Raw genomic sequence first — 24,781 nt, 5'->3', positions numbered from 1 at the left:
CGTCATCCTCCCCTGTATATTAGTACGAAGATCGCTCTCCTCCCCTGGGCAGCTGAGAGAGGGAGCGGAGAGGCCAGGCGGCGCCAGCCTAATTCTTGAGCATTTGGAAATATGAAACAAGGAGAAAAGAGATTCCCTCGCTCAACCAAAAATTAATGTTCTATTTCAGAGAATTTATAATAGTATGAAAGCTAATGCTGACAGTAATCTCTAATCTCCATTAATGTGGGAGAAAAAACCCTGCCCTTCATAAAGGAAAACTTCTTCAGGAAAAATATTCTAAGTATAAAGTTAACATTTATTTTTAACTTGGAAACTACAGTACTATGTTAAAACTTTAATTGTAAGAGAACAAAGTATATTATAATTTTCAAACATTAAACCGGCATGTTGTATAATCAAAGGAAATAGGATCTAGACCTTCTTTTATCAGACAACACAATTTTATATTTGGTCTAATAAGGTCAATCAGTTTGACTGTTAGTTTATCTGAATTGTCTCATGGTAACTTCCCTTTCAAGTCAGAGCTATTATGGTCTTAGTCTCCACAGCAAAAACCAATTGCTCACTTTCTATTTTGTATGGCTAAGAGCATGTTTGCCCAGCATCATGGATAAAGGGACACTCGGGAGCCTATTGAAAATGACCAACAAAAGCAAATTAATAGCCAAAGGATGGAGCCCGAAGGTCTCATAAGCATTATATAAAGGCAATATTGCATAGTAATCACGGCATTATCTTTGGAGTCAGACAGACCTGAGCTCTAATATTGGCACCATTGCTTACTAAGTGGGCAGACCACTTAACCTCATTTCACTTTAGTTTCTTAATCTATGTAAAGTAATAATAACTCCTCCCACTCAGGCTTGTTGTATGAATTATGAGGCAATGTACATAAACCACTAGCATAGTGCCTGACCCGCAAAAAATATAAACTTTTTTTATCATGGTAGAACACACACTAGAGATTCAGCTCCCACACAAGATGAGTACTGTTTTAACACTGGTTATTAATTTAGTTCAACAGGTATTTCAGGTCCTCTGCCTTTTAGGCACAGGTAGAATTACATCTCTGGCCCCCTTGTGGCTGCTAGAATTAATTCTGCCCAATGAGTTATAAATAGAAATACATCTCTTCGGGATAGAGCATTTAAGTGTTGATGTGAAACCCTCCAGATCTTTCTTACTTTTGCCACAACTGGCAATGTTCCATTTAGTGGCCCTTCCACCAACCTGGGTCCCAGTATAAGGACAACATAAAGCAGAGCTCCTAGTCAACCCTCAATCAACATGTACTTTGAGTGTTGTTTTAACCAAGGAGATGTTGAGATTGTTATTACCAAGACATGATTTAGTCAATCTTGACAGATATGCCTAGTTAATCTCATCTATAAGAATCACATGTTTTTATAATTACATTATCACCATGTCAACTTTAATATGTCCTACATCATCCTTCTATGGTTACAATCAAGCAGGGCGTTATAGGAGTTCATTCATTCAACAAATATGTTCCAGACCATGCACGAGGTTCCAGGCAAAGGGCACTGAACAAGAGGGCATGGTACCTTTCCTCATAGTTTACCACGAAACTGACTGAATTGTGGGGGCTAGAGGAGATAATAGATGTTAACCAAAAATCTTCATAGATTTTGGCTTCATTATTTAATTTAGATTTGGTATAGACCTATCCCTACCATACTTCCAATGATTATGTTCACAACAGGTTTATAATCTCATTGATCACCAAGGAATCTGACGCTCTCAGTAATGATATTATCCCTTAAAGCTAAAACTCACCTGGAACAGGTAATCATTACCTGGCTAAGCCCTTAGTAGGAATGGGTTTATTTGATAACACTTTATATATTATAAAGTTATTGAAGGTTAAATCCTGAGAACAAGATAAACTCAGCAGAATTTAAAAAGGGAATAAGCTGAGACTGTGAGGAACCACCTAAAGGAGTGCCCATATGGTAGAAACGGGTGCAACAGAAAAGCATCATCCTGTGCATATGGAGTAAAAAGAGGCAAGGCAGGATGTCAGAATACACACTGGACTGAAATCAATTAGCTTGATAGAAATTCTGGCTTTACTACTTATTTGCTATATGACTTAGAATAAGACACTTAAATTTTCTCAGCCTTAGGTTTCTCATCCAGAAAATATGAATAATAGTTTTTTGTTTTGTTTTGTTTTAACTCAAGATACGTTGTAGTGAAGTCAAGAAGTGAAAGCATTTTGAAAACTTAAAAATGGTTATTCAAAGCCCCGGCTGGGTGGCTCAGGGGGTTGGAGTAGTTTCCTGTACACTGAGAGGTCGCAGGTTTCATCCTCCGGCTGGGTACGTGTTTTGGTTGCGGGTTTGATCCCCAGTCAAGGCTCATGTGGGAGACAATAGATCAATGTTTCTCTCTCACCTCAGTACTCCTTTCTCTCTCTCTCTCCCCCCCTTCTTCCCCACGCCCTGCATTGTTTCCTCCCTCGCTCCTTCCATCCTCTCTCTCTTCCCTCAATCTAAGATCAATGTGTGGAGGGCTGGGGGGTGGGGTTTGGGGGCGAGGCAGAAAACTGTACTTGAACAACAATAAAACAATTAAAAATAAATAAATAAATAAATAAATAAATAAATAAATAAAATCAATGTGCATATCCTCAGGTGAGGACTAAAGAAGAAAACAAGTACAACCCAGAGAAAAAATGTTAATATAAGCAAGAACAGGCCTCTCAGGAAGGCGTGGGTGTCACAGATTTATCTTGGCTATTTCCACAAGAGGGAACATAATGGAAGAGGCCAGTAGTTCCTATCCTGTAACAAAGTGTCAAGGCTTTTGAATGTTTTCCTTTGTCTGAATGTTTTACTTTCTATGTAAACTAACAAGGATACAGGGTGTTCCTAGAATAAAGTCACTCTTACTCAACTGCATTCCAATATCTTCCTTCCGTGAAAGAAAAAAAAAATGAGCTACAGCTGACAACAGAATTCAGAATAACTTTAAATATACCTTTGAGAATGACAGCCAGTGAAACATCATCAAATTGGGCTTCTGGGCAAAAAAAGTTTGAGGAGCACTGGACTGGCTGACTTTCTCGGTAAGTCTTCCATTGTTCTTACTCGATAAGTCTTTCACCTGTACATGTTCTTCAAACAACAGTTAGGAACTCAGATCCTTAAAATATGGATGAGTGAGAGTCGGGATGGTCAAGAGGAACTTCATTATTGAAAGAGTAAACTACTAAGAAACTAAAATAATTTACTTAAGGCAGAGAAAGGGGTTTGTAGTTTCTTCCCCGAAAGCCCTATGAAGGACAACCTCTCAGCACTTTAATCACTGCAACTAATAAAAGTACACTTGCCCTGGCTGGTGTGGCTCAGTAGATTGAGCACCGGCCTGTGAACCAAATGGTTGCAGGTTCAATTCCCAGTCAGGGCACAAGGCTGGGTTTCAGGCCAGGTCAGGTCCCCAGTGGGGGTGCGTGAGAGGCAACCACACATTAATGTTTCTCTCTTTCTCTTTCTCCTTCCCTTTATCTAAAAATAAATAAAATCTTTTAAAAAAAACACATTTGCTCTACAACCTTTAGATTATGGTTTAGGAAAAATAATGATTCATTATTGTAAAGATTTGTGACTAACACATAACTCTAATAAACATTTCCTCAGAACTTCAATCCAACACTTCTTTTCCACCTGAGATATTCTGAAGTGAACAGTATGGGTTTTGTAATTTGCATTGTGTCCTACTAATTTGACACTACATCTGATTGAAGTGTCATGCCCTCAGTGAATGAATCTCCACTACCAAACTAAACCAGAGAATAGAAACAATTGCCTAATTAAGGTTTTGACTGAATTGCTAAGATAATTCAAGCAAAACATGATTTTCCTAAGAAAATTTTTCCTTTCACCAACTGGCTTATTTGATCTCACCTAAAAGTGGAATGTAATGAACAAAATAAACTAATGAACAAAACAGAACCACAGGCATGGAAACATGGAGTAGCCTGAAAATGACCAGAAGAGAGTGGGGAGGGGGACAATGGTGGAAAGAAGGGGAAGAGGCTAGACAAAGAACATGTATGGATGACCCATGGACATGGGCAACAGGGTGGGAACTCACTGGGAGAGTGGGGGGTGGGGTGGGGTGGGTAGAAGAGGACACAGGGGGAACAATTGAGACAACAGTAATAGTATAACAATAAAATATGATTTAAAAACTTTTTCTGAAGCTTGAATTTGTTTAATTAAATTCTAGCCTACAAAAGACAGTAAATCTTAGCATCTTACATTAACATTTGTGTGGTATCTCCACCCAGAACCTTTCCTCTCTTAAGGTGTCCTCACACTAGATCAAACAAAAAAAATTTCTTTATTATTCAGGACCTTGATTTTACCAATAGATAAGATTTCCATAGTAAGGTCATTGCTTTTCACACTAAAAACTTAAAAAATGGATTCATTTACAAACTAAAATTTAACAATAGTTAACAAAATTTATTAACTATTATTCAAACATATGAAAAATTAAAGAAGGAAAGGTAGAAACAGGGCATGAGGTTTTTGGTTTGTTTTGCTTTCGCTTTTAATGAAAGGAATATTTCCAATGTAGCAAGATAAACTAAATTTAAAAAGCAGAGTATTATGAATTAGAGTAAAATAACCTGAAATATAACAGTGAAAACTGGCGATATCTCTCATACTCACAAAGATGATGCTTCAAACCTTCCTAAAACTAAAGTTCCAAATTGACTGAAAGCATTCTATAGTAGTGTGCTCCACAACATTAAGAGCCACATTGAAGTAATCTAAGTTGCATCCCCAGCATGAAGCACATCGCTGGGCACAGGGCAGGCCCTCAGTAAATGCTTATTATTTAATGAATCCTCAGAGCAGAACCACTAGCGGTATCTCAGTGCACATTTATGCTTCAGGAGTCAACGCTTAGTTTTTTGTTTGTTTGGTTGGGTTGTATGTGTGTGTGTGTGTACTTAAAATGCATATAATATTTACTTAACATTCTCCAGAATAGCTCTAATGGCATAATTGTGTTTGGAACTTGTACACACACCTACCAATTTAAGTAGTTTGCCTTGCAATTTAGGGTTTTCTTTCAATGGACACATACTTTTATACCCTAAGAATCTGAAATGGTATATACTGCTTCCAGATAAAGGATGAGCCAGGCATCAGCATAATTAAGAACGCGTACTACAGTTGACTACACTTTAGAGTTGATTAAAAATGTCACTTGGCCACAGCTTTAAAAAAAGCAATGAATAAGTGCCCTCAATAGGAAACTACAAATATTTTTTCCTTCCATAGAAAATCTATTTGTGTCACTTCACTTTCAAGTCAAAAATTAAATGACAGGCTAGAACACTCTCACTAGTACAGAAAAGGTTTATAGGGAAGCAGTGAGATTACTCCCTGAATCAGATACCACTGGCTGGCCGACCCAACTGCCAATCTCATTTATCTGCTTTCTGAGTACCTTACACAAAAAAGACTAGAAAAGCTAACTACATACTTTTCCAGCCTAATTTGTAGCTATGGGCCATCATATGATCAGGTCTGGCTGGTTAAGCGTAAATGATACTACATGATGTGGTTTTGATAAAGATGGTACATTCCTGCACACAGGGCAAAAAAAGCCTACACTGCTGATCCTGCTTATTCCTGTCTCCTGAGTGAGTGATGAAATAGCTGGAGCAGGCGCAACAGTATTATAACACGAAGGAAAAAGTAATAATGCTGGCCCTGAGGATAAGTCACCAAAGCAATACCTATTTCCATAGTCTGGGTATATAAAAATAAATGAACTAAAATAACCATTATTGGTTTAACCCATTGTTCATTGGGCTATGTGTTAACTTGTAACCAAAATGCATTTTTAAGTGATGTGTTTCCATTTCTCACACATATGTATTTCAAAGTTAAGTCTTCAAGTAGAGGGCTTGTTGAACAGCAGGTTCCTGTCTTGGATCATCATATTGAAAGGCTACTTAAGCTCAGGAATTTTATCTTGAGTGTATATATGTATATATATATGGCAGTCAATCTACTAGGTCACTCTTCTTCCTAAAGTACCTCTCTTATATAATCCATCCTATTGTATTTTTAAATGATTTTTTGACAATTCTGCTCACCATTATCAGAAAAGAAATCTTCAAGGTCAGGGCCCCTATCTTATATCCTTGGTATCTTACATACTTAGCACAGTGCTTCGCTCATGCTGGTTTCCAATAAATGTTATTAGAATACATACATACATATATACATAACTAATGGACCTTGCTCTAAACTGAAGGCTGACTTGGAATGACCCAGTTGGTATGTCATCACTCCCAGGTGTGAAAAATAGATTTGAAGTCTCAGGAAAGATATAATCATCATAAGACCAAACTAAATAACATTAGCGTATGTTACATCTAAAGTATACAATATAACTCTTTGCCAAAATCTCTGAGATTAAATGTGTAAGTGGAAAGGCAAAACCAGTGGGCATGCTTTTTCTTCTTCTGAACTCCTTTACTGTTTGTGCTCTGCATCATTTATTTAGACTGGAGTCATGAGTCTGGAGTAAAAGTGGTGATTTATTCCACCGCAGTGTGGGTATAAGTTAACTCCTCCAACCAGTGGCTGTGCCCAGAGGCTTTAATTCCCATATACAGCTCACAGCCTTTATCAGATCCTGTCATTCCTGCCCAGCCCCCCGCAAACAGTCTTTTTTAAAGACTTAAAAATAGCTTACTTGTCATGAAAATACAAAATTTAGACAAAATTTCTAAGAACTTCCAAGCATTTAATCTTTCATTCATCAGATGGCTATTGGCTTTACAACATATCAGGCAGTTTTAGGCTTGAGAGATCGAGAAGTGACACCACAAAAACCCACTCTGCTCATGAAGTGGGTGGACCAGATTAATAGTTATAAACCTGATTAATGAACCAGATTAACAATTTTAAACTCCTCCTGTGTAAATTTTGGCAACACCTGTTAAAAATCAATATGATCTTTTAATCTGTAAAGGCTAATTTATTCACTCAGTAAATGTCTGCTAGCAAGTCTTCTCCCAACCCTCAGCCTTCCACACACATATCGTTTCCATAAGTACCAGGACATAATGGTGAGCACAACAGCACTGGTGTCTGAAACTGCCAGTTAATGGGAAAGACAAATAAACAAGTATTCAATTTCTTGTGATGAGTATTTTCAAAGAATGTATTAATTTTATTAATATCTATTTTATATTTTATTTATTTTATTAATATTTAATTAATGATTGAACATTTAAAATTTCTGAAGAAGCCCTTCTGGCTGATAAGTATTTTAATAGTTGAATATTCTAGTTTAGAAGCAATCTCAATTCAGCTATTAACTATACAATATGCAGGATTAAAAAAAATAACAAAAAAATACATAGTAAATATCCAAGGACTATTTCTTTTAATTTTCCCTTATAAGAATCAGAGATAAAATACAAAAGACTCCAAAATACTAATGAGACCATTTATAGACCTGAAAAGTAAGTTTCACAAAGTACCACAAAAACCATTTTGTTCTTTTTCCCCATTGCTGCCGCATACCTTGCCCATGGGGTTTGTTCTTCTCTGTCCCCTTGGATATAATTCAAGGCCATTGTCTTGACTTTCAGATTTTTCTCAAATAAAAATTTCTTCCTTTACTTAAAACACACACACACACACACACACACACACACACACACACACACAGGTAGAATTAGGTTCAGTGCAGAGTAAAAATAAAAATCCCGACATCCATCTGTGCTGAAGCTGCTCCCTTCCCAGCCTGGGAAAGCAGTAGGGGAAAGGCCTGCAGTGAGACCCGGCAGACTCTTTCCTCTGCTCAGCCAGCTCCTCATGTCATCCTCCCTCCACCTTAATCAGCTGATGGAGCTTTTGATCCCTCAGAGTTGAAGAGGTCAGGGATAGAAGGTACAATGAGACAAGGAAAGTCCTATTTGACCAATACTGATCTGGCATTGCTTGTTCCTGGGCTTAGCAGTTATTCAAAGCTGACTTTTTTAATCCCAATTTAATCAGTTCTTTGAAGACCCTCAGACTCTGGAGATCTCTTGTTGCAGAATCTGACCTGATTTTGATGAGGCTTTTGTGACTGGATACTTAACTACTCTAGCCAAGGCTCCTGGTTGTATGCACTTCACCTGCCAGCTTCTCCTAGCACCATGTATGTGAATTAGAAAAAGGTACCCCTCCAGACTGGTGAATTACAAAGGACAGCCTTCCACCAGATTGACACAGCCTGGCACATAAGCACTGGGCACAGGGCTCCTTCTCACCCTTCCACTGGGTGTGTTTGTGTAGTACACAACCTACACAGTTGCACTCCTGCAGGCCTGTGCCCTCCACAGACTGTCTACCAGGCATCTTGAGTTTCTACACCAGGCCCCTCTGGTTAGGCGCTAAGAAGACACATGTTCTGCTCTGTGCTCACTCTCCCATCACACAGTGTCAAGGAAACCAAACCCTCTTACCTGTCATAGGTGGGAGTGCAGTCACAGCAAATTCAGCCTTCTTTTCTTTCAGCTTTTTGGAGACTGATCAACACACAGCCTCTTGTATTTTATAATTTTCTGCTGTAAATTAAAAAGCAGTCTACTGTATCACCCTAATTCCAGGGACACAGCAATACTTTTGCTGAAGTAGCAGCACTCCTCACTAGAGGTGAAGTGAGAAAAAAGCACACACGTTCCCACTCTGGACCTACTGGCATATTGGGATCATATCAAAAACTCTGAATTCCAACTTTCTTCATCTCTCAGCTTCTTGAACTTTAACTCTTTTATAATCCGTGTAGTTTAAAGATACTCCACTCGAGTTCAGCAGAGTGTTTCTGGTAACTCTTGTTTTGGAATATGGAGGAGTTGACACCTTTTGCCTTGAAGCTTCAATCAAAATTAAGACTAACTTTTGTTCTATATGGTATAATAGTAATTAAAATCAGATTTCACAAAGGATCCAAGGGGCAACATATTTTGAAAGAAGTTGAAAAAATGAATGAGTGATATTTATAAGCAAATTAAATATAAATTGTAATATTTTATAAATACAATATATATTTATAAAAACATGTATTAAGACTGCAGAACTAATCAGTCCTATACTGGAAAAAGAGTTACACAGAGGAACTTAATAGCTGCATAGCAGATGGAGCAAGGGAAGGCTGAGGCAAGAGATATTGGCCAGACAATTAGAAGCTTAAGGTAGCCATATAAATTAATAATCAAACCTGACACTTTCGAAAAACGAACTGTGCACACTGTGCACTGTGAATACACCTACACGTAGACGTAAACCACAACTGTCCCAGACAAACTGGGTACCTGATTTCCTACATATGATCAAAGTAGCTGGCACTGCTGACTGATAGTAGAAATCAACAATGAAATTGATTTCTGTACTGAGCCCATAGAGATTGACCCCAAAGAGAATACTATTGAGAGTGTAGTCTGAATCAGAATAGGGATATGGAAGTCATTGTATTTGTAATTGATAATGACAGCAAATCACCTCAGTGTTATTTCTGAATGAAGGATGGTATGCTTAATGAGCCATATTTAAAAACTAGTATAGCAGAAGTCAGGGCATTAACTGTAGGGGATCCTAAGAAGAAATATCATAATTAATCATTCAAATAAATATAGGTTAGTAAAAATCAAACTAATATAAAATATGAACTAGAAAGAGTAATATAGATGTCCAAATAGACATGTGTTTTGACTTGAAAAAAGACAAAGATAACCATGCCATACCAGGGGTGTTTAAAAGAAGGAACTAGAATTGTTTAGAAACAGAGCCCAGTTAGAATACTTGGGAGAAGGGGAAGAGAGACATCATTTCCTAATTGACATGCTATTTAGCCAGAGGTTGTTATTTAGTCCTATCCTCTCGGGCTTCTCAAAAGAAACTTGAAAACATGCACGTACACAAAAACACATCAACAAATAAACATACAACTTAAAATTATATTCCCAGTCAATGATGAAATCAAGTTAAATTTAAAAGGAAGAATTAAAGTATAAGAATAATTGCTTCAATTAAATATTACCTAGGCTCAACAATTAAGATACCATCAGTTAACTATAAGTAAGAGACTAATAGTCAAAACTCACATTTTCCTGTTGCTTACAAGGTACTTATTAACCCTAAAAATAACTGAGAGATGAGCAAGCATTAGTCCCACTTTGCAGATGATAAAACTGAGATATAATGAGGTTAAAACACTTGACCGAAGTCACACAGCTAAGAAGTAATGGTAATAATTAAAGTATTCAAATTCAGGTATTATTCTACCACTGGGTCAAAAAGCCCTTGTGTTCATCATTTCTTTGTACATGTGTGGCAGGTGGAAAGGCAAGTGTCCCATAAGGCCAGATCTGATAACAGAGTGATAATTTGCTTCAGTATTTGTCTCTATTCATCACCATCTTTATTGTGTTAAAAAACCTAGATGCAGGCTATGGCAATGCGGTTCAGTCTATACATCGTTTTCTTTTATGCAAACACAGCTACTTTCCATTTCCAATGTGATAAAAACATCAGCTCTCTTCCACTCTTTCTGATCTCAACTGATTCCGATGAAGCTTTTGAAAGGCAAAAAGGAATCTTCTGGAATACTCTAAATGAAGCCAAGAGCTGCCAACATGCCTTCATGGGTACGGAAGCCCTTGCAGCAGGTAGAACTTTATCTTTTCCTTCACTACATCATTGCTCTTAGATGTACAGTTGTCTGCTCGACAAACATTGTGAAAAATTTCTTTTATCAAAGTCAGATGTATTTGTGGTAAGCAGTACATGTCAGATAATAGTAAAGAAATGCAGAGAAGAGAGGTCTGGCTTTTACTTGGACAGTGCTATTGCATTCTAGACAGAATGATGTTGAAAGGAGAGCATCTACAATTTTTAGAGTTTCACTACTTAGTGACATTTTAATGTTTAATATATTCAAGTTTCTAGTTTTAGTGGCTTTCACAATGGAATTTGTATATAAGCATGCGTATCTTCTAAATATCATTAGCTTCTAAAGAAACCAGTGATAAAATTATTTCTGTAGTTTACAGGTTTTGGCTAGGTTACAAAGAAAGCAGTTGTTAAACAACTTAACATTAAATATTAAAGAATAAAGGTGGCATTAAAAAGCATTATAACAGTCCTTGGTTAACAAGAAGTTAGTACATCAGAGTGGAAAAATTAATGACGGTGAAGTTTTTCGATTTTGAAATTAAGTACCATGTGTTTCTAAACATGGAAAGATGCCTGGAATTTTACCTTTAGAATTTTATCTGTAGCTCGGAGCCAATTCAAGCTATTTTCGTGTGCCTTTTTCTCTTTTGTGCCTACGTCACCGATTTAAGGTTTTTATTTATTTAATTATAAGAAGAAAGAAGAGGTTCTGTGGAGAACATTGACTGGGTCTGCTAACCAAACGGACTAGAGAACGGATAATGCAGGGGCGGGGTGGGGTCGCTGCAAGGGGGTGGTGTGGCAGTATAGGAGGATAAAAAGGAAGATAATTCAGCACTCTTCTCTTACAACCAAGAAATTTGGGAGAATGCGAAAAAAGCAGCCGCCCAGCATTCTTGAAGGGGCGTGTCTTGCCTCCAGGAGCTGTCCAATCGAATTCCTTCAGAGGGAGCTATCCCGAGAAGATTGATGAGGGTTGCTAGGAAACGGGAGCGTCTCCCTCCCGCCTGACCCAGAGATTGTTCTGCACAAGCCCTCTCCAGGGGCTTGCAGTGTGCAGTTTAGCTGCGTGTGGGGCAGAGCTGCACACCGGCCTCCCGGGCTCTCTCACTCCTTCTCTGTTCCTGCTCTCCCCTTCTCCTCTAGCATGCAGTCAGCCGGGTGCACAGGGACCACGGGAAACCTTTTCCTGGGCTGACAGTGCTTGCTCTCCCATGGCCAAGAGCTCTAACAGAGCTTCAAAGTTAGAGCCGCGGATCTGCCACTGCCCCACGCCCCTTCGCCCCACCTCTCTGAAATTCCCAACCTTAGCATACACTGCCTCTGGGTTTCAGAGTAAGGCGAAGCAGCTGGCAAAACCTCTTTGGCTTTCCCTTCACTATCCTCTCGGCTAGGTACACTAGCTCACTGAAGACTCTGCAGATACACCCCTATAAAAGGGAGGGGGAGGCAGAGAGGGGAAAGGAGAAAGAGAGAATGAGGAGAGAATGCCAGGTCCGTGCCTCTGCCTAGAGTCCCAATTAGATGCTATGGTTTGAGCCTGGCCAAGGTGAAGGAAAGTTGCTCCCACGCCTGGGAAGTGTGTTTGCCTGTAAAGAGAAAGAGAGGGACTCAGCTGGAAACCGCGCCCCTCCCGACTACGAAAGACCACTGGGTCCCCCCTTTTCCCAACCTCTTTTCTCTCTTCTACTCCCACCCTCCCTTTTCCCACTCCCCACTGACTCGGAGGCCTGGATGTTCTGCCACCGGGCAGTGGTCCAGCTAGCAGCTGGGAGGGGGCGGTGGCAGGGGCAGGGGGCACTATGACAGGAAACGGCGCGCACAAGTTGGCCATTTCGGGGGCAAAATAAGTTCTCCTTGGATTCGGAAAGGACAAAGCCAGCAAGCTACCTCTTTTGTGTCGGATGAGGAGGACCAACCATGAGCCAGAGCCCGGGTGCAGGCTCAGCCGCCGCCGCTGCCACCACGGTCAGCTCCAGACCCTGCCAGGAGTTGTCGGTGCGAGGTAAGGGGCCCGGAGCAGGACGTGTCCCTCTGCAGGGCGCCCGGGGAGGGCGCGGTGGCTTGGGTGCTGCGTGGGGCAGGTGCAGTCGGGAAAGTTGAGGCAGAGCACAGGCTGCTCCCTACAGTTCTGCCAGGGTGGGGACGGTGGAGGGCAGAAGCCATGTGGGTGTGCGTGAGAGCTGGTGTGTGTGAGCGCACTTCGGTGTCTCCAGGAGGGAGTCAGCTTTCAGGGCACAGATCTGCAGCCAGGGTGAGAGAGGTGGAGGGACAACTAACGCCCGCAGACCCCCAGAGAGACCAGTCTCATCAGCCAACCACCGCCAGCCCTGTTCTGGTCTCAGGATACGTTTCATTTTGGGGGTTCCTTAGGCTTTGTGCACAGGAAATCCTACGATGACTAGCTGCCACAGTGGCTGCTTCATGTGGGTGTGGAGGTTGCCAGGTTTGATGCGGGCAGCAGGACCTGGTTCTGCAACCAGAAGGGACCAGAGGTTCTCTCTGCTGCAAAGATGCTTGGAAATTATCCCTAACTCGATGCCCTTTGCTCCCTTTGGCTTGAACGAAAAATCGAAAAGCCAGACTGGGAGCACGTCTCTTCATCTGTCTTGTTCCTTTTCCTTATCAGACAGCGAGATAACTCAGAGAGGGCGGGAGATTCGCGATCTAGAAATAGGCTAGATAATATATGCAATAAGCTTGTCTCTTAAGGATTTCATTTAGATTTTCTTCTAGTTCCTTCCCTGGCATCACACTTTTGGGTAGATATCTTAAGGAGACATTCCTCTGCCTTTTAAGTATTTTAAAGCATTGCACGACTTGATAACAAATAACAAAACTGTATACTTCTAATAATCTGTGGCCAAGTGCTCAGCTAATTTGCCAATAAAATATTTCTACTGCCATTTGAATGGTGCCGTTTGACATATATAGTTTATATGTCTGTATAATTAAAGTTGAAACCAATGTGAGTTGAAGTCAGTGTGAGTTAAAGACCCCAGCAATAGTTCATTACTTTGAGTTTCCCTCCTTCCATTTATTTGTGCTGCCTGTTCTTAGAACTGTTCGGTACAGCTATATTGTGCTTCTGTGAGTGGAAAAGGGCACTTATTGGTAGAGAAACATTTTTAATTTACCTAAATCGAAGTCTGCTTTTTTTATTTGATCACACATTTTAAGACTGCTCCCTGCACTCTAATCATCTGTGTAAATTTATTTAGTATAGGCATGACAAGAACATTTAGATTGCCATGGCACTAAACTCCTAGGGCTATGCAGTTTCTGCCAAAGATGTTTAGGTTATTAGTTAATGATTCTCTAGTGTTATGCTACTTTTTTTCTCAAAACATCCCAGTAGAATTTGAAAACATTTTGGAAGTTATTGTACACCACACCTTAATAAAGTGATATTTCCCTTTCATAATGGCAGTGTCTTATATTTACAAAAAGTCCTCACACCTGTAGGTTTTACCTGTCCATCCTTTCAGGTTCTGATCATCCAGCAAAACTGCAAGGATTTCTTGAATAGATATGCCCTAAGATTGACTTGATTAGTATTCAGAATGGCACATGTGCTCAGGATGGAAACTGAGTAGAAAAAGTCTTGAAACTTATTTTTCACAAATAAAAGAATGAAAATTCTAGAATATCTATATTCACTGGACTAACAGGAAGGATACATGGTAAAAGTATCTTTTAGTATTGACAAGTGTCTACATTCCCCGCCCCCCCAAAAAAAGTCCATACAAAATCTTTTGTTCTATGAGCTAGATCTTTGCCAATGAAATCATAGAAAATTATGCCAACACAAAAAGTAAAATAAATTTGGGAGACTTGGGGGATAGAGACCTCTATCTAAATTGAATGGTATTTTTCACAAGTCAGGAATATGTGATTAGTAAATTGAGAAAATGTATGAAAACAGAGAATGTTATTAATAATGAAAATGTACTCTATGATCCACTCGTGTGTGATAGTTTTTTTAAAAAGTTATGGTATACACATGAAAAGAACTAAATGTAAATCTAATGATTTACTCCACAATATCAAAATGATCCCATCTCTGAATTTGTATCACTGCAATTAAACTTGGTAGGTTGAACAAATGCAAATGCATTCTGTCTGCCTGGCTTTCAATGCAGATTAGGTATCAATAGGATAAAATTGGGTGTTAATTAAATTTAAATTAATTTTTTTTTGAATAAAAGAACTAGGATAATTGTCAAAAGGTCACCTGCCTCACTTCTGTACTTCATGGCAGATGATCGACCAGAACTGCACAAGATTGAGGATAGTTTTATTTTAAAAGACTGCCAGCAATAACATTTTTACAACTACCCTGGATACCTTTTCATCCTCCTTATTTCTTGTCAAACATTTTTCTTCAAATCAAACTATTTTCTCTTTATTGTCCATTTCTCTACTAGATATCAGTCGCAAAATGTTGCCAAGATTTTTTCCAGGGTCCTAGCTACCTCCTGCCAAAATGTAGTCATTGGCTTGGGAATGAAATGTTTCTATTTGTTGTTTTGTACTCAACATCATCCCAAGATACCATTAAACAAAAGAAATGAAAATTAATACCTAATCTCCATTGAAAGCCAGGCAGACAGGATGCATTTATGCACATTGGAATGTGGCCAGAGTTCTAGGGTGAGAATTGTTTTCTCCAAGGGTTACTCCCTAAAAAAGGAGCAGTATTTACTCATAGTTTTGCTATTTTATACTGTTTATTGTGCATTTTCATCTCTTCTGAGATGCTGCTAAAAGCATCCAGCTTTGCATTAGACAAATTTGTGGAAATTGCTCCCTGGAAGTATCATAAAATGATAGATTATCCACCAAGACTGAACACATAAAATGAGCACAATCATAGTAATCACACAGACGGTAGAAGCTATTAGGTCATTCCCCTCCTTCTACTTCTAATGTAGGCTTGGTCCCCACAGCATACTGTATTTTGGAGTACTTCAGTCCAGTCTGATTTTAAATAGCTCAAGTAATGACTTCTTCCAGTGCATTTGAAAGACTATTTCACAGTCTAATAGTTCTCCCTATTAAGAACTTTGTTGTAATATTCAACCTAATTATCCTACTGTTCTATTTTGTCTTGTTACTTACTCCCTATTCTAACCCCTCTGGACAGTCCATTCTGTTGCCTGATTTAGAATCTTCATCTCACATTTATACAGGAATTGGAGTAGGCAAAAGCTTTATACAATCACAGGAGGGAACACAAAGGTGAGAGTTCTATATCTGGACACCTTTTCTAAATATGTGAGACGTATCTTTCAGGTCATCGATATAATACATATGGTTATCTATTCTTAATAATTCATGTTACTAATGTAAGTGTAGGGAAATTTTTCATCTGTGACATTACTGACCTATGGACTATTGAGCTGATTTATTCTAAGTAATGTTCTATGTGGATATGCATTTATGAGACATTTTCATTGTAAATTTGATGTCAACAGAACCCTGTCAACACCCATACTACAAGGGAATTTTGTGACATGCTGATCCGATGCTCCACTGAGCCCCAGGAGCTGTTGTCATGTAAATTTCACTATTGAAATAAAAGTGATTTCCATAATTAATAAGATGTTCTAGGAATATAATAGTATGTGTAGTTTAGATGTATACATTAACACAATATTGTAATTCTGTTAGAATGCCATAGCCCCTTCATATTAAAACAACCTTAAAAGCTAGTAGAATTAAGCTTGACTTCATCACTGTGCTATATCATGACAAATAAGTTTAATCATGCATATATCAATATGGACTAAGTTTTGATTTATGCGGAGGTACCATATGTGAAGGTCACTTTAAAAATAGAAAAACCTGAAATAACCACAAGAGAGAAAGAGGTTTTCACTTTACTCACTTAAAATCTGGCTCTAAGATATTCATGTGTAGGTTTCTTTTAAGAGCCTTAAGCAAGTATCTTGGTAGACTTACTAACCCACACAATTGTTTCTCCAAGTCCCAGCCATTGAGATGCAAGTTATGCTCGTCAGTAGAGGAGTAAATTATATAAATCAGGAAATAAGCTCCTAGGTTACCCTTGCCAAGTCTGAAAAATGTAAGGCTCAGGATAAAGTGAATCAGCAGTTAAAACCACAATTTAATGTTGTGTTTTCACTGCTTGGTGAGCATTAGACTACATATAAGAACATTCGTGTAGATTAAATTAAGGAAACAGTAAAAAGAACTGGCATTCCAATACTGAATATATCTTTAAGAGAGTAAAATTAGACTGCATGGAATAAAAAAAAATTTAAACCACTATTCTTCCTCCTGACGGCCCAAAGTGTCTTCATAGTTCCATTCATCATATAGTGGTGAGTACCCTCAAAATGATTTTCCTTAGAAACAAGGGGAAAATCTATTTTCTTGGTGTAGGAAAAGTAGGCCATTAATATACTTGTGACTTCTCCCTGGGACTGAGGAATTCTAAGACGTCTGTGTCTACACAGACTATCATATTTCTTCACCAAGTGAGTAATCTTTGTATGAAACTGAAAACTGTACACTGTGCTTTAAGAACAGGAAAGCAAAATAAACTTGGAAAACATTCATGTATAATCTATACAAGCATAGACTAAAACATCATAGTGTGAAAATAAAACTACATATAGAGAGGGTATCTCCACAGCGAGCCCAAGAGAGTCGTCATTTTTACTTGCCTGTGTAGCTCTACGCACATCAACAACCACAGCCACATACACACACCACATTTGAATAAGTTCATCTGGAAGAGTATAGGTACATGCCAATCAGAAAATTTCAAAACCACAATACCAAACACACAGTTTGAAAAATATTACAACCTTTATATGTAGCAGGGGATTGCTAAGAGAATAACAATTTAAAGACACTTCCCTAAGGGAAAAATTACTTTCAGAAAGAAAAGCTTGCTAATAGGGATAGGAAAGCAATCAGTCAACAAATATTTAGTAAACACCTAATATAACAAAATAAGATTCTGGAAGTGCCATGGGGACACAAGAAAAAATGCTAAAACACATACAAAATTTCACCAACATGTGTGAAGTTGAAGGTATTCAAATAATCAAATTTTAAACTCTAGAGAAGCTTCCATCCTACAAAAAAGTCTATTCCTCCATTTAACAGACGTGTTCAGATTTAAAATTTCACATATGGACTGGAATGTCATCCATTTTTCCATCAGGAAGGGCATTAGGGTTGAGGAGAATGTAACTACCATATCTCCCGGTGCTTTGCAAAAACCTCCGATGAGTGGCATTCTGGCCAAGCACCTATGATTTCACATTGATGGAGTCATCATTGTACCCCTGGGGGATGCAGCTTTTCATAAGTTTGCTGTGGCTGACCGAGGAAGAAGGCATACACAGATTTCTACAGAGATTGTGATTCCATGAAAGATACTGAGGCGATGAGGAAGGCTGGTATCTTTCAGAATACAAAGTGATCTTGGAATGTAAAGAATTTCTTTGGACTGAATTCCATGGAAGTTTGTCACTGACCTGTGTTCCTGGATGTGAATATTTGAGCTAAGGAATAGTTTTTCTTGATAAATAACTAAAAAATACAAAAATAAATAATAAAATAAAATTTCAAATATAGATATTCTGACACCCTATAGACACATTGTGCTGGATGCCATGATGTGACAAAACTCATGGTATGTCATAATAATTGATGATATTATTGACCAGTTGCCATGTGCCGAGAACTCTGCTAAAACATTGCATGGAATTTCTGTCTCATTTAATACTCACAAGAGCCATATGAGGTAGGAACTCTGATCCTCATTTTTTTTTAAAGATTTTATTTATTTACTTTCAAAGAGGGAAGAGAGGGAGAAAGAGAGAGAGAGAAACATCAATTTGCGGTTGCTGGGGGTCATGGCCTGCAACCCAGGCATGTACCCTAACTGGGAATTGAACCTGCGACACTTTGGTTCGCAGCCCGTGCTCAATCCACTGAGCTATGCCAGCCAGGGCTTCAGCCTCATTTTAAAGAAGGGGAAATGGAGACCCAGAGAGATAAAGTAATTTTCCCCAGTTTTGGTCATTAACAACTGAAGAACTGGAGTTCAAAACTTTCTTAATCCAAGCCCTTTTTTCTATACTAATAAGCTACATTTTCTCTCAATTTATATTTTATATTGGGCTTCATTTTATTCAACAAACATGTTCTGAGCTCCAAGTAGAACGTATTTTGGTAAAGGAGACCGATGACCAGTCAAATGGCACTGAGGATAGAATCCTACAGGTTCAGCCTTTCTCTCCCCACTGTGAAGAGTTAGTCACAGTCTCTTCTGAGGGACAATGAAATGCAAATGGAAGAAATAAACTGAAAAATTACTTAAAATTAACTAGAACTGGGGGGGGGGAATAAGAATCGGAAAAGTTTATGAAGATACAGGTTTATTAACAAGCTGAGAAATAAGCACCAGGTGTGAAAATGGGAACAAAAGGCCTTTCCTGAAGCCTAATTTGATGCACATCACAATCCGCAAAACTAAACACAGTGGCGAGAATACAGTCTCACAAAGAGTCTGCGTGCAGGTGAATAGCATTTCTGCTTGTTAAGACCAAAATGCTGAAGTTTCTCTCCTCTTAGTACCTAACTACTTCCCAACAGGAAAATGAGCTGGTAAAAATGTTTTGTAGAATAGTAAAATTCTGAAGTTTCTTTACTCAGCTAAAGTAGTCATTCATCTTTATGTAAGAAACATAGGATTTTACACATTCGGCTATTTATTCAATAATATATACAACTTAAAAAAGGACAAGCTCAAGGGTTTCAAATTCTAAACACAGGTATGGTTGGGCAGCAAAGTGGGTTAGAGTGTTGTCCCCATATGCCAAGATTGTGGGTTCAATCCCCAGTCAGGGCACTTACAAGTTTCAACCAATGAATGTATAAATAAGTAGAATAATAGTCGATCTCTCTTTCTCTCTCTACCCTTTCCCTCCTTCGTTTATCTCTGAAATCAGTAAGTAAATAAAAATTTTAAAAAATTAAACCCATCAAGAACAAGAGAAAGGAAGTGACCTGCTGATGATGCCAAAGACTCAGTTAATAGGGCAGCTCTGAGAAACCTATATTTCATGATTCCCTGACCTGAGTGCTTTCCCACAGGCAGAAAACATGCTGCCTTGGTTGTATAAATTTATATTTCATTTCAGACAGTCAAGCAGCTGAAATATGAAGCTTTATTGAAACTTTCTCTCTGATTTGTACTAGAATATTTTATGGACATAAACAATGAATGAATATCACAGATCTGTCCCTCCATCTGGTGAGGACTGTTCCTTTTCATTGTTAACACTATATAACAGATAGATTATTAGTAATATTTTGTATTTTGCTTAACAGTTTCAATTCACCATGTGTTGATGAATACAACATAATAGAAACTGCTTTTACAAAATATGTCAAAATACATGCCAATTGGGGAAATGGGGATAAGGTCAGAACAGTTGGAATTTGTAACTGCCTCAAGGAGAAAATGAGATCTGGAGAATATAATTAATTGTTTCTATTTTGAAGACTCTTATTTTTTCTAAAAAAGACCCTCTGCATGCTCATGCATTAATCCTATTGATTTCTGTCAAATCCAGATACAGTGGTGACCAGATCAGACCACACCTGAGCATTAATAAGGAGCCACAACATTCAATTTAGATTCCTAACCCCCTCCATAGACTTTGCTCAAGCCCTGCCCTTGGAAAAAATGTTTTGAAGATGGCCAAGAGCCCCACTCCCCCTCCAAAAAAACATATTTTCTAGTGCCTGCCTTGGTTCCTTAAATTTTCTGAATTTCAAACTAAAGTATTTCATCCAAGAAGTATAAAAGACCATATACTTCTAGGTTCATGCAGTGCACTAATACTCCAACACATTGGATTTATTGGTTCTATTTCTTTTTGCCCAGAAAAGCCAACTTTATCCAGTTTAGTGAGAAGTGGGCGGAGTGAAAAATTATAATTTATGCCTGCTTCATAATTCTGTCAATGAAAATCCCTTTCTAGGCTATGATTTCTCAGATGTGCATGACTTGAAAGGGAAAAGACCTTTCTTGCAGCTGTTGAACAAATAAAGTCCTGGTAGGAAAAAGGTTGAAATGTTGTAGAGTGTTCCCCTTCCCAACATCTTTTTCCTTCTAAAATCCTAAATTTGTTGCTTGCTATGGGATACAGGTAGGGAATCTGATCCTTTTATGGATGCTCCTCAGATGGAAAAAGTTGGAACATATGAAGTAGGGAGGAGTGAGAAGGTTGAAGGACAAATTCAGAGCAGCTCTCTTCCTCCTTTCCCTCCTTCCCTCCCACCTACTGTACCATCAACAATCATCTGCGTACTTCTGCTGTAAATACTGTTCATCAAACCGTTGCCCAGAAGAGCCTGCCTTGAAATCACTTTGAATTTACTTAAAAGGAAGAATACTGGGACAGATGCATCCCAGACTACTTTCCTTTAGGTTGGGATTCAGGAGTACACATATTAAATCAGCTTCCAGATTATGCTTAAACACACTGATTGGACTGCTATAGCAAAATATGGTGGACTCGCTGGCTTAAGCCACAGACATTTACTTCTAACATTTCTGGAGGCTAGTTTTGACATAAGAAGTGTCCAAACCTGTAGAGAATTTATGAGTTTATTTGCCAGGAAATGAAATCTCAACAGATTGAAAGAATGCCGCAGAGAATGGCAGTTTTGCCTCTTATTTTATACATTACAATCCAAGGAGGGAGCCTAAAGGGGTAACGTGGATTCCATTGGTGGTAGGTTACAGGGACAAGAAAAAGTGAAGTGGGTAAATCTCTGGGATTGGATAAAAAGTAAAACTGGAAGACACAATTATTTTACTTTGGTAGATACAGGATAGTTAATTAACATTTATAGCATGTAGACATGCTATTCAGGGAAGAAGATAACAATGAGGGGTTCTGTGGACTCCTGCTCTGGTGTAGAGGTTGTGCCCTGAGGGGTTTGGAAAAGATTACTCTGACATTTCAAAGGTATATCATCTTAGATGCAACACACATCAGGCAGGATCACTTAAGGTAAAGAGTGACCTTTGTCAAAGAACCTACATGCCTAGGATGTGACTACCCACCATTACCTGCTTGTATTAAGGATTTTTGTGTTCAGACCATCCCATGCGGTTGCTTTCAGCCTTGAGTTTCCAGGGCCTCCCCTGACCTTGTCATACATAGTATGTGGCTCTTTTTCAGTTTACACTGGAAAGTCCAAAATCAGGATGCAAGGCAGGTCTGATTCTGGTGAGAGCTCACTTCCTGAAGGACCATCTTCTTGCTATATACTCACATAATAAAAAAAGAGAGAGAGCACTAGTCTCTCTTCCTCTCCTTACAAAGATACTAATCTCATTATTCGGCCCCCATCCTCATGACCTCATCTAAACCTAATTACCTCCCAAAAGTCCCTCCTCCAAACACCATCACTTTGGAGTTAGTGCTTCAGTATATGAATGGGATGGGGGCACAAACATTCAGTCTGTAACAATTGGATATAGAATGACTGTCCTACAGAGGACACCCAGTGAATTACTGTACAAAATTATTCTCTACAGAAAATTCAATCTAATTAGATTAATCAGTTGTCTAAAATAAATTCTGCAAGCATGAGTATTAATTAATTAATTAATTGATTGATTAAGCTCAACTAATAAAGCCCAGTCTCCATGAGTTGTATAGAAAGATTCATTTTCTGGAAATATATTGTTTCCATTGCAAAGGAATTTTTCTTCTATTATCTACAGCAAATCCCACAAAGATACACAAATACATACAATACATATCTTCTGGACATTTTTATTAGGAAAGATTCTCATTTTTTATCTCTTATCCTGTATTTTATAGTTGCAATATTGAGATGTGTCAAAGGGAAGTTACTGGTGTTTGAAGAGTCTCATCAATGAAAACATTATTTCTATTTTAAAGAATAGAAATGCTTCTGGATTTGGATAACTGCACGTTTAAAACTCAAATTGTCTTTATAACTATATTCTTGTGAGCTAAGGAGATGTGGGAAGACATTGTCACAGTTCTCGCCTTCACCTTCCAGATCTGCAGAACAGAGGAAAACTTTGCTTGGAAACTTTTTATACATTCTCCACTCAGTGTCTACTTCATTCAAGTGAATGGTTGCCTAGTTGAAGCTGGCAATCCTCACAAATACAGCCAAAGATAGTTTTCTAAGCAGCATCCAGAGCCACGTGGAGGAAATGCTAAAGAGGGAATGAGGTGGAGCAGCAGGGGGTGGAGGAGGCTTAAGCCTGGACACCAGCTTTACCTCCTAAGGGGTCTATGCAACCTCTTTTTCTCACTTGCATGCCACACTTAATAATGGACTTTGTGAAGAGAAAAGCAATAGAAAATAGACTATATACTCCCCCTTACACACACACACATACACACTCTCTCTCTCTTAAACAGGAAAAAACAATTTGATTCCTAATAGTCAGGCTGTCTCAGGCACCAAAATTTTAAATTGTTGAAGACTACACTGTGTCCCTAGCAGAGACTGATGCTTATAGTACATACACCTGATAACAGCACCTGCGCTGGACCCTCCCACAGACAGGACAACTCTGTCTAGCTAAAGCTAGAACCCCATCCCCATCCCAAACCAGCTTCTGCCTTCTTATTCCCATAATCTAGGAGGGGCATCTATGAAATCAAGGAAATCATCTGGTTTCTCACTTAGCTGTGAGTTTAGCAAATGCCTTGGTATCACTATACCAATAGATGCTTGTGAGGAATGTATGAGTGTGGTAATATAATCTAAGTGAATAAAATTATAACTTTTTTATAATCCAGAAAAACATTTTCCATGGGGTCACCTGTATAAAGACTCACAGAAATCAATGCCTATATGGCTGGAACATCCACCTGTCTCCTTACTTAGAATTAACTCCAGACGGACAAAGATCTTGTCTGTCTTTTTCAGCAGTCTATAATATTGAAGGGAAGATATAATAATATTTAACATATACCTAATGAATGACAGAATCCTATTTTAAATTTTATATTTACTCATGGGTATCTTTCTTGCTGAAACATTAACATTAATTTCTTTCCCTCATTTCTTTCTTCCCTGCTGGACTTTAAAATTTGGCATAAAAGGTGACATCAATTCAATTAAATAAGTTTTTATGGAGTGTCTGCTACTCTCAAGGCACGGGGCAGAGTACTGAGAAGGACACAAAAAATAAAAAGTCTCTCTGTCTCACCTTAGAATTTATCACCTTATGGGAAAGGTGAGGTATATGCACACGTAACTATAATAACGGGAAAATTTAGGAGCTCACCTGTGAGAGAGTCTCGAGTGCTAATAATTCTGCTTGGGTATAATAACTGTAGAACTGATAGTAACTGTAGAAAATATCATATAAAAAAGTTGCTCCTGTCCTGGACCCTGAAATATGATTAAGATTTCAGAACGTGGAAAAGGCTGTGTAAGACCTACGCAAAGGTAGAGAAATAGTGCATGGGATGTGTTTGTGAAGCAGTGTGTGGACTGGCTTAGTTTAACAGTCGGGTGTGAGGGGGTCAGGGAGAAGGTAAGGCTCTAAGAGCAGATGAAACAGTGGCCATCTTTTCTCCTGTAGGTGGAGGGCAACCTCTGAAAGCATTTGATCGGGGCAATCTTAAAGCACAATGTGAAAACAAATATGAGGAAATAAAGCCTTGGGAGTCCAGGAAATGAGTTGGCTCATTGTGGCAATAGTTCAGGTGAGGGGTAATGATGGCCTAAGTAGGACAGTGGCAATGGGAATAGGAAACACAAAATTAATCTAACAGACAGAAACATGAATAGTGCCTGGTAGGTAAGAATTAGCTGCTGAGTGGAAAATACCAGCCAAAACAATTAAGCTAATCATTTTCCTCCTACAATAGAAAAGGTCATGCTATATCAAACCCCTAGTTTAATAAAGGGAAAGGGGTGTTTTAAAAGAAAGGCAAATTTTTTAAGAACTTGGGTCAAAAAATGTAATAATCCAAGTAAAAACTATTTGAAAACAA

The 24,781-nt window shown here is 38.6% G+C and overlaps 1 protein-coding gene across 2 annotated transcripts in view; it reads left to right on the top strand.

Annotated features, from left to right (window-relative positions):
* The first annotated feature begins 11,734 nt into the window (after nt 1-11,734).
* GRM3 (glutamate metabotropic receptor 3) overlaps nt 11,735-24,781 on the top strand; it is a 201,798-nt gene continuing 188,751 nt past the window's right edge. Inside the window, exon 1 of one of the 2 annotated variants that reach the window (XM_036010673.1) lies at nt 11,735-12,732. The gene's annotated coding sequence lies outside the window, so the exon portion shown is untranslated. The remainder of the gene's footprint in view (nt 12,733-24,781) is intronic. The other variant, XM_028526231.2, reaches the window with a different exon arrangement.

Source organism: Phyllostomus discolor, chromosome 10 (assembly GCF_004126475.2).
Source record: "Phyllostomus discolor isolate MPI-MPIP mPhyDis1 chromosome 10, mPhyDis1.pri.v3, whole genome shotgun sequence".
Lineage (NCBI taxonomy): Eukaryota > Metazoa > Chordata > Mammalia > Chiroptera > Phyllostomidae > Phyllostomus > Phyllostomus discolor.
Note: the sequence above shows the minus strand (reverse complement) of the source record. Positions and strands in the feature narration are given on the sequence as shown.